The sequence below is a fragment of the Magnolia sinica genome, chromosome 5, assembly GCF_029962835.1.
Source record: "Magnolia sinica isolate HGM2019 chromosome 5, MsV1, whole genome shotgun sequence".
Classification (NCBI taxonomy): Eukaryota; Viridiplantae; Streptophyta; class Magnoliopsida; order Magnoliales; family Magnoliaceae; genus Magnolia; species Magnolia sinica.
In genome coordinates, this window is record NC_080577.1 from 87,828,466 (window position 1) to 87,838,558 (window position 10,093).

Below are 10,093 nucleotides of genomic sequence, written 5' to 3' on the forward strand. Positions count from 1 at the left end.
TTAATCATAGTTCTTTTAACTATTGATCTAGGACTAGAAACAACCAAAAATTAACAAAATGTGTCTGCAGCATGTCTCTGCAGGTAAATAACCATGGCTAAAGGCCCGTTTTCATGTAGTGGTAGCATGTGTTTGCAGGTAACACTCATTCAATTCCCACCAATTCTATATTAATGTAAGCTGATAAAAGGAGTTGCTTACCACACAACACGTCAGTTCCTCATGACAAGGATTTATTGCTGCAGCTATGGTCCGCAAATGGAAAATTAATCCCTGGCAATTCACGTTCCATGTTGAAAAAAAAAAAGAAGAGAAAAAAACCCAACCCATTGGCAATCCCAGCAGCACAAGTTCTGGGCCAAAGAAAATATTTCCTTTGTGTGACTGACATTAGTTGAATTTGGGTTCCATCCTAACAATATATAAAACATTAATTACATAGGATCATACCAATACAGTAAAAACAAAGATCCAAAACCATAATGACAAAATGAGCCAAGACATGCAACGATGGTTTCAATTTGGGTTCCTTATCAAAAATATCCCTCATTTCAAATTAAACCAAATGCAAAACCATCAATTGCTGCCACTAAAGGCTTTCTTACAACTGAGAAGTAAACAACCATGGAGATGGTCAACACATATCTAGTTGTAGCCTCAGGCACTCATTTCTACTTAACTCATTCAAAGCACCTTCTTGCCCTGAACTATCAATTGCTGCTTGCTTTCCCGTTCTAAAGCAACGCAAATAATTGGGATCAGAGGTGCCTGTGGAGCAGTCTATATCCCTAAAATATGACATAGTTATGATGCCCATCAGATTAATGATATATCTCAGACAACTTAGTCACCTGAAGTAGCAAAAGAGTAGGACAAAAGAAGCAATCTTAGGACTTGACGCTGGAAAGAATCATGAGATCTAAGCAAAGGCAGGTAGAAAATTCCTACAAAATTATTTAGATGAGCTGCAATGCTGCATTTTCTTCAATGAACAAAGGCTTGCATCAAGATTCCTGAAATAGCATAAAAAGCTGCAAAAAGATACATATTGATTGATAGTTTTAAGAAATCTCATACATTTTATGGATCAAATCATACTTTAAAAAACTTGGAATATGATATAAACTTGGTATTTCAGTCCCCTAATTCGACTGATCGTCCTGTTTTATTTAAATCAACATTCGGATTTCCATGCTGAAGGCTGGTTAAATTGAGTCAACTAGATGAAATTCCAAATTGACCGATTGGTTTCTGAGCCTTGAACTTAAATTACAAAGAAAGACTGGTTTTGACCATAATAAAAATGGAAACCCCAAATAAGTGGTTGTTATTTAAATTACCAAAAATGTTTAGTTCAAATTGCTTGGACTTTCCAATTCAATCATTGCCATGGGGAGGGGGGTAGGGGTGCATCAGTGACAAAAGTACAAGACGGAAAAGGGAAAAAAGGTGGGCGCACTGGTACCATTATAAGGCTCTTAAATAGGACACTAACCTTTGAGGCAGCAAATTTGGGTCATCTGACATCATCATATGTTGACCATTATTAAACCATGATAGTGGCTACGCCTGTTGTTCACCACCCATTACTAACGATACATGCATCCCATTCTGAAACTGCAAAATCATGATAGTATCAATCACTATTTTTAAAAAAAAAAAAGAAATATAAGACATTTGCATTATCCATGCCCATGATCAATTGGGACTAGATTTTATCTAAAATTTCTAACCCGAGCAGAACATTCTAGTGACATAAGCTGTTGTTTCCCAAAATTTTCCTTTCAAGCATTGCAAATGGATTCAATATGCAGTATAGAGTTGCTATCTAGAAGAACAACTCCCTTTTTTTTTTCTTTCTTTGAGAGAGAGATAAACAACAACTCCTTACTATGATGAAAAAATAATAATAATAAATGAGAATAATTAAGACCATTAAAAAACACAACAGGCCAAAGAGTGTTCTATTTAGTATCGTCCAAAGAATGGGCCCTATTCGATTAGCTAGAAACTGAAATTACACAGATTAGATAATACTCAATCTGACTAATGGATTTTTACCCTGGACCGTGGGGTAGTGCTCATTTCATTTTTGACCCTACACTTGCAGGTAAAAAGATCACACTACCGGGATCATCCAATCAATAGTGAGAACCTTCCATAGTGGACCATGATTAATGAGTTTGGGCCATGTGTATAGTGGAATCACCAAGATCATTTAATTACAGAGGTCTCCTCAGAGCTATGTTGCCCTAATTAATGGTGGCAAGTCATCTTAAAAACCTGAAGTGTTGGTGCCAACCCATCTTATCAGAATAACCAAATGAAATTCCATTCATATATGCCATAAGCCATTCCAAATATGCAAAGCAAACTCTTAAATAGGAATCAAATATGCACATCAAGCTTGTAAGCATAACACATTGTGCAAAACATATAACCCAATAGTAAATGCATACCTTATGTGTCCAGATTCGACTGAGTGATTCCTTGAGAGATTCTTCCAACACCCTAATATGGTCTACATTGTTGATCTCATCCGGATCAGTCCAATAGCTAAAAGAACACCAAGATAAGATACAGTTTGAATTATTAGATTTAATGGCATTAGTCAAGGCATGATGAATGCATATATAGATAAAGAAGACAATGTGAAGTAAGAGCTTCCTATAGATGAGTGACATGGAATACTGCATTAACCAGTGCCAACATCCTCTTCTCTCCTTCTTCGATACTAGTTGTCATCGCGACAGTGGCATGGGTTGCCATTAATGTTGGCATAAAACCTAAATAAAAAATAAAAAATAGTCGACCATTGCTGGTCTTCAATACCAGCGTTAACACCCTCTAGATGGTGTCCCCTGTTGAAACCCTTGTCCTTCTTTCACCGTTGTGAGTAGCTGCAACCATGGTTGATGACCCATTCAATGGGTTTTATAGAACTCTTTTCTTCTCACCTACTCTTTGTCATCCTTCACATCGGGATCATATTCATATGACCATGGCCGTGCTTTTTTTTACGCTTGCTAAGGTTGATACCTGCCCTTTTTTATTTCCTTCACAAGAATCAAGAAAGAAATCTCACCTCCGTAGTACAAGGATCTATCATTGAACCATAAATCTGGATTTGGGGAGGAAACCCTCTGTCATTTGGGGAAGAAACCCTTTGTTTCACTAGTGGATTATCACCAGACGGGTGATGGTTGTACAACCACAGGAAGATGGTTGCACGACCACAAAGAGAGAGATATGGGATGCATGGGCGATAGGAATGAGAGGGATAGAGAGAGGGAGGGAGGGAGGAAGAGAGCATGGGAGGCAAGGGCAAGGGAGAGGAGCTGAGATCTTGAGAGAGGAAAAGAGGACGGGAGCCGAAATAGAGAGAGAGAGAGAGAGAATCCAATGTTTTTTTTAAAGAAACATTTGAAACAATTGAAGACCATTCCAAATCAGGAACAACCTAAAGTCGTTCCTGAACCAAAAGACTAGTTGTTCCAAAATGACGATTTTGGTGTAGTGATAAGTAACAAATGTTGAAATCCAAAAACTCAAGCACTATTACATAATCATTAGTGAACTTCTGCTCTGTCTAATGCATTATCTATGTAGGAGTGTAAAGTTTGATCCCCTCCTCTTATCAACTAAAATGATAACTTTCATGTCTTATAGGGTTACTATTTAGGTCAAGAGTGGGAAATGGAACCAACATTCAATGTGCTTCCATTTTCCCACGTTTTCCATCCCAAATTGCAAGTGATGTATGTAGAGTCCTGAACATATCTTAGTTGCAATATGGCACCAATTGCATGTTGGTCTTGGAATTATTTTAGTTTTGATTGATCTTTTCCTCCTTTTTTTTTTTGGGTGATAGCATTGGGAGCAGGACTTCTGGTGGAGGCAGAAGGAGTGGATGAAATGTAAGAAATTTATGTTGGTTTTCTTCCATTTAAGCTAAGAACTAAGGTACATGTGCCACCCACGTTGTTTTAAATACCGTATGAATTCTTTTAGCTTCATTAAAATTTAAACTCTTATATCTTCCTCTTACAACTCCCGCATTGTCATACAAGAAAGAATCTAATAAGAAACATTGTACTCTTGAAATTTAGAACTTCGCTAATAGCAATACAATCGAGCAAGATCTTTGTTAAAAGAGAGATCATGTAAATTTAATTATATTGTGAAAAGCCAAAGGTTAAAATAAGAGCTTCCCTGTTCATCATGCGAAGCAGGAAGATAATACAAAAAGCAACTGAAACTCAAGTCATCAATAACTCAAATACTATTATCAAATTTTCAAGGACTTTATTTTTTGGCAGGAAAATTATATTAATTAGACATTGTTTGTTGCTCCTTGGAGACCATCAACTTGCTTGAACTTTCTCAGCATTGTCCTTTATGTTTGGGGATATAATATGCTAATTTATGGTGTCTTTGGATGCTAAGTTAAACTGAATTCTAATTTCCAATAATTCAATTATGTATATACGAAATGAACAAAATGTGGGTGGGATCATTTGATGGCAATGCTACCACCCTTCAATTTTGGCTATTTACTATATATAGTTCAGTTTGCTATTTAGGCCAACTGAGCATTCAAACACACCCAAAATGATATTTAGTCTAGTTTCTTATTTTAGGCTAATCTTTTGAATTTTGTGAACGGGATTCTAATTAAAAAATCTTGTGAATTTTTTTTAGATGACTATCAGGTGTGACAGATTCAAAAAACAACAAATCTAACAATTTTTTTCTCTACTTTTTTTTTTTGCAAAAAATTTAGCGATGGACCAAATCCGTCGCTAATTTCTAAAAATGCTGGTAGTGACGGATTTGAAGTCTTTCGCGTCTCCCAAGATCAGCGACAGACCATATCCGTTGCCAAAGTTTATAATGATGGATAATCCAGGAGTTTTTCGTAGTTCAACGATTTTTTTTATTTTTACGATGGATAGGATCCATCGTTTATTTGCGATGGACTGAAACCGTCGGTCACAATAGATCCCATCTATCGTTTAATTTTTGCAATGCAGCAAATAGTGACCGACCATGTGACGGTTCTACTACCAAATTGCTTTTATCCTCACCATCAGTTGTTAATGATTGTATTTTAGTGTTGACTTTTGGACTACTAGCATTTCACAATTAATTTTACCAAATTGGCTTTAACCTCATCTGTGGTGCCACATGCCATGCAAAAATTATGAGTTGACTCATTTCTAGTTCAATACCATGAGTCAGCCCGTCTAGTGTGACCTACAACTCAAATCTGGACGTAACGGGTCAATCTAAGTCTCCAAGTTAAAAAACCATGCGAATACATGAGAAAGTAAAGCTAGAAGAACCAGAATGGCACTGCCATATCTGTATAGCACATGTCGGCATTGTTAGCCATCATCTCTCTGCTAACCTCGTTTTAAAGCCACCGTTCAGGTAGTTAAGGATAGTAAGAGCGGTGGCTAGATGGACAATCTCTTTGGTCATGTAATCCAGCCATATCAGCTATAGTGTAGGGTTGCAACTTGGGTTTGGCGCAACCTGAATTGAATTGACCCAACCTAGTTTGGGGCAAGTTTTTAAAGTCCTTGGGTCAAATTTGGCTTGAAAAATGCTACCTAATTTAAAGGTCGGGCTAGATTGGTTTGGGAATAATCATATTTATTTGGATCAGGTTTGGGTTGAGTTGGTCAGGTGGAGTAAAATTGGCTTAGACTTAGCTCGATTTTTATTGAGCTCTCAAAAATCAACTTGGCTTAGCTAATCAAGCTAACTCCATTAACGTCCAGCTCTACCTGTGTTTGCTAAGCTTAGCTTGAGTGTATGCCAATGCTTCTTTACTAAACTCGAAAACTCAGTGTTTGTTTGCAACTGAGAATAGATCAATAAGTGAGATGCAAACATTTTTTATTGCCATTAACGAGCCTATTAGCACGTGGGAGCAGATCCACACGCAGCACGTCTACGGTGATCTGGGCACTCTTGAGTTCTCCAACCACTGGTTGTTGTTGATTGTCTTAGTATTGATTTTTGGACCACTACCAAATTGCTTTTAACCTTACCATCCGACTACCACCAAATATCTTTTATCCTGACCTTTGGTTGTCACTGATTGTGTCTTTTAGTGTTAACTATTGGACTACGTGCATTTCACAATTAAAATTACCAAATTGGCTTTAACCTCATCTGTGGTGCCACATGTGGTGCAAAAATGATGAGTTGACTCGTTTCTAGTTTGATATCACGAGTCCCCCCACTCGTGTGACCCACGACTCAAACTCTAGACTGAACGGGTCAATTTAAGTCTCTAAGGCCTGTTTGGATGGGTGGATTCGAAGGGATTCAGACGGTTTACAATGGATTGCGAAGTCAAATCTCGCCCTGTATGGGCAACGTCGCGTTTGGGATAGCGAGAGGATAACAAGGCATGGATTTGGAAGGGATTCTCTGTGGGATTTGTTAAATCCCTTCGGATTTTCTTCTCCTGTGTTGGATTGCGTCTCAAGCCCATCCCATACCCATTCGCAGTCCATCATACGGACCGCGGGATGGGATCGGGGAGCGGGAGACAGGGCGAGAGTGATGGCGGGAGGTGAGTTTTCACAGCCAAATGGGGTTATAAATCCCTCTCCTGTCTGTTTCGTGATGGCCAAGGGTTCCTCCATCATCGTTGCCATCACCATCTGACGGTTAGGCTGAGGCAGAAGTACAACTTCTTCCTCTCTCCTGAAACCCTCATGCATGTCTGTAACGCCCTGAAAATCGGGGGTCGAGCAGGAGCCCAACTCCCGAGTTCCAACGCATCACTTATGTAACATAGATAACGGTAATTAATGTTGTCCGTATTAGTGCATTAAATATGAATGGGATTATACCAAAGCAGCATATCATACTCCAGAGACAGTTAAATTATGCAAGCGGAAGACTGTGATACATATATAAAACATATAAATGGTTGTAAGTCCCCAGAGTATGAACAGGTTACCAAGTTAAATAATTACATGTTTGGTTCCAAAATATACAAAATGAGGAAGTGAAATGTCAACTATCCATATCCCTGTAGCCCGGTGACGCAACTTTAGGTCTACATAGACCTGCTAGAGAGTTGCAAATAGGAGAACTCTTCCTCGTCATCATAGAAATCTGGCTCCGCCTCGCAAGCATCACCATTATCTGTAACTAAACCAGGGTCTGGTTGGTGTTTTAAAACACCGTCCCAGAATGGGAGTGAGTGATCAACTCAGTGGAGCTATAAGGTAAAGGTTAACATGTTATCAATTCAATCAAGCAGAAATGATAAAGCAGTACATCAATCATATCCTAAGTACTCTTGTTAATGTAAGGATGGTATGCGATAATGATGCATGTCCTCGCTTGCACTTCCTCAGTGACATCATCTCACGATCATGCATGATAACCTCCCTAAACGTGCACTTCCTCGCCAAAGCACATGTAATGCAGTGCATGATCATGTTAACCAAGTTCTTATTTAAGTTTATTCAAACAGCGTGTTCGGGAAGCTAAGACACTTCCCTTTATATCACTTACCCAAATAATGATCCATCTAGGGTCGTCAATCCTAGTTAGTCACATACGATAGATGGTTCCAGGTCGCTATAGAGAGGCTCGTCACCTCAGCATAGGCCTGGGTTATACTCGAGGTTACTATGGAAAGGCTCGTCACCTCATCGTAGACCAAGTATACGCTCGAGGTCACTATGAATGGTTCGTCACCTAATCGTAGGCCAATAGTTCGAATACAGTGTCCCATACCACCGTATTCGGCTTACGAGACTGGGTTGGTCACTGGACACTACGGGGAGGCTCGTCACCCCAGCGTATGCCGACAGCTTGACCACGGTGTCCCATACCACCATGTCTGGCTCATGAGTCTTAGCGGATCGAGGTACCAAGGTTAAACGGGTTTTTCATTGGTAAGTTGGTATCTTCGATTCAAGCAGTAGCGTCCATACATGGTGAACATACATTAGGCCAATCGGGTTGCTTGACAAGCTCGACTGGTACGAGCGTATGTTGAGTTGATCGACATGAAGCGTGTAAGCACTTCGCGTGGCCTAACCACTATTGATAATTAGCGTACGACTCGAATTCCTCAAACATGTCTTGTGTGGTGAAACGACCTTGGCCACTACTCGAGAAACTTTTTCGATTGCTTTGACTATGCAGTAGTCCCAATCACACTTCAAATACGATAACATTCACGTGTGTTAATCAAAAGCAGCATGTAGCAACCAATTTAAATATGAATCTCATATAAGCATTTTAACGAACACATAGAGTACATGTTAACATACATAGGCATTCATCCATAAAACACGTAGTAATAAGATAGGTTATATGAAGGAGATTGTAACTATAGATAAGGGGATCGAGAATCATATCTCAACACCCTAACCAACTACGTTTCAACAAGCATTTTCTCATTTAGGCATTTTATCAAATACTTAGGCTACACATATTAATATACATGTAATATAGTAGTTATAATAGGCATTATAGAAAATCCTTTCACAAGGAAGTTGCCACACGTACAACAATCATGTCCCCTCAAACATAAATCATGGCAAGCACAAATCATAATTTTATACTCATACAAACATTTCAACAAATACATGGAATGCATGTATTTCAACATAGTTCATATATATGTGTAATACGTGGAAAATATCGTATCTAAGCAATGTGATAGCAATCAAGTTAGACATAAATCATTGCTATCATTGAAAGCCTTGAAAACCATAACCTAAACGTTTATAGTCCGCACCTTTCGCCGGTAGACACGTATCGAACTCAGTTTGAACACTATGTCTTTGTTTACGGCACATCGACACCCTATAGCATGAAATAGGTTAGCTATTTCATTATCTACTCTATTTGAATCCCTAAAATAGATTATGGTTAGGATTTCTTACCCAAGAACAGATTCAGAATCGCCGGTATGGCGATACGGAAGCGGTGGCTAAGCACGTGGAGTGGTGGGATCGAATCCTAGGAACAATCTCTCATCTCTCTCTTCCCTTCTCTTTCTTCCCACTTCTCTTTCATAGGGTTGAAATTCGTATGGAATGAGAGAGGGGTGGGTTTAGGTCTTTATATAGGCCCAAAACTAACCCCAATGGCCCCAAGGCCATGATATACTTAGGTTATAGCCAAAAGTTGGCTGTTTCCGGCCAACGGAGCTCATTTGGAGGCCCCTTCTCTACATACGATCCAGAAAAAATTTTCTGACATTGGATCTAGGTCAAGTTAAGTTTTTGGCTCGATCGGATTTACGGATCAACCACGGAGGATCAGTTTCAGTTTAACAGTCACCGTTACTCGATCAGGGCCACAAGTACACTGACCTGTGTTGGAAATTTTTTCTGATCCAAGGGTAGTTGGGTCAGAATCTGACGGTCTGAAACCTTAAATTTGGCCCGCAAGCGAACGGCCCAATTCACTTAAGTTCGAGTTCATTTTTTAAAGATATTTATGTTTCTCACACACTTCACTCCGGGCTCAAGTTGTGCACTTGTGGATACTTTAGGTCTTGATTTCTAAGATGGTTGTCAAGCCCAGTAAGGTAGTCATAACCGTATAGTTTCGTGTTAATTGGACTTTCGACGCGCAGTCCAGGTCCGAAACAGAGTTTCAAGCTTCTCCCGAGAGCAACTGGGTTTTGAGATTGATCCTACATTTTTAGGTATCGTAGCGTTAGTGATTCTACTGGTTTTGGGTCTTGTAGTTCATATTTAAAGTGGTTAGAGCTAATTTCATAGATAATCTAGTTTAACACTTAATTAATTCTCGTCTAATTTCTAAAGGATTTGGTCCTTAATGATTTCTGCCTGAGGTGGTACTCGAGTCTTTTTACGGATTTTTTCGAGACGTTACAATGTCAAACCCCCATGTACGGCCCATAAGATGGCCCTCCGAGATGCATGGCTATTGTCTGGTTTCTGCCATGGCTTCCAGTTATTGTGTAATTACTGTGCATGTTTGATTTCAGCAAAGGAACTTCTAAATACAATGCTATATTTACTCTGTTTGTATTTAAATCTTGCTTTGGTCACTGAATAATTTGGATTTTCTCAAA

The 10,093-nt window shown here is 39.1% G+C and overlaps 1 long non-coding RNA gene across 1 annotated transcript; it reads right to left on the reverse strand.

Moving 5' to 3' along the window:
• Nucleotides 1-363: 363 nt before the first annotated feature.
• On the reverse strand, nt 364-2,558 carry LOC131247380 (uncharacterized). Its single transcript, XR_009171688.1, has 4 exons — nt 2,460-2,558; nt 1,734-1,781; nt 1,496-1,617; nt 364-788 (listed from the first exon to the last, which is right to left on the reverse strand). It is a non-coding gene; the product is annotated as an uncharacterized LOC131247380 (long non-coding RNA).
• Nucleotides 2,559-10,093: the final 7,535 nt, after the last annotated feature.